Source organism: Mustela putorius, unplaced genomic scaffold, assembly GCF_011764305.1.
Source record: "Mustela putorius furo isolate JIRA1106 unplaced genomic scaffold, ASM1176430v1.1 tig00000139_pilon_pilon_pilon, whole genome shotgun sequence".
NCBI classification, from domain to species: domain Eukaryota; kingdom Metazoa; phylum Chordata; class Mammalia; order Carnivora; family Mustelidae; genus Mustela; species Mustela putorius.
The window spans coordinates 868,944-869,938 of record NW_025421293.1 but is presented as its reverse complement, the minus strand read 5'-3'; positions in this window follow the sequence as shown (position 1 = coordinate 869,938).

Sequence of the window (995 nt, the reverse complement as noted above, 5' to 3'; positions counted from 1 at the left end):
CAGCGGTTTCCGGGTAGAAAAAAACGCCACCGCCAACGCCGCCGTGACCTCCGACACCGGGCGTCCGACGGCGGCTCGGCCGGGTCAAGACTCCTGCGTCGCGAGCGCCAGAGACCACGCCCCCGTCGGGTCACGTGGCGGGGGCTTGCGCGCGAGCACGGCGCTGCGTGCGTCCCGACGTGGAGCGCGCGCCTGCCGTTCCCGCGCGTGGGTGTGCCCGCGCGTGCCCGCGTGTGCCCGCGTGTGCCCTGGAGGCGCGGGGCAGCGACGCTGTCATTCCGGGGAGCCGAGGGGACTGCGGAGCGGCTGCCGCGTCCCCGGAGCGCGCGGAGGACCAGGTGCCCGCGGCCCACCGGGAAACACGCTTTCGTGGGTTTTTAACGATTTTGTGTATTTTTCCGACAGGGGGGCGGGGGGCGGGGAGCAGGCTCCCGGCGGGGCTCGAGCCCACGACCCCGAGAGCAGGACCCGAGCCGAAGGCAGAGGCTTCGCCCGCGGACACCCAGGCGCCCGCCACGTTCACTTTCCGAGTTTCGGCGGGTTTTCAGTTATTTCGGATCGGGGGACCCCGTTGATCTCAGTGCGCAGAGTCACTCCCGGGATTTCCCTTCTGATGTCGCCGTCATGACAGCTTTTCCTTTTCAAAGTTCGGTGATCGTGGTGTTCGGTTCTAACACTTTTTGGTTCTTTCCCGTTTCTTTGTTTTCTTTTCCTTTCTACGTTTTCATTGTTTTCAGGCATGTTCATCTTTGCTCATCAGTGCGCTCTTACGATGGAGTCTTAAAATCTCTCAGGGAATTCCAACCTACGCGTCACCTTGCCTAGAAGTGGGTCAAGCAGCCATCCTGGTCCTGCTCCTGGTCCGAAAGGAAGAGCTTTCAGTCTTTCACCATTGATAGGGCTTCGGGTTTTCCTATAAACCTTTTGTTATGCTGCGGTTTCCTTCTATTCTTAGTTTACTGGTTTTTTCTCCAAGGGTATTAAATTTTGTTAAA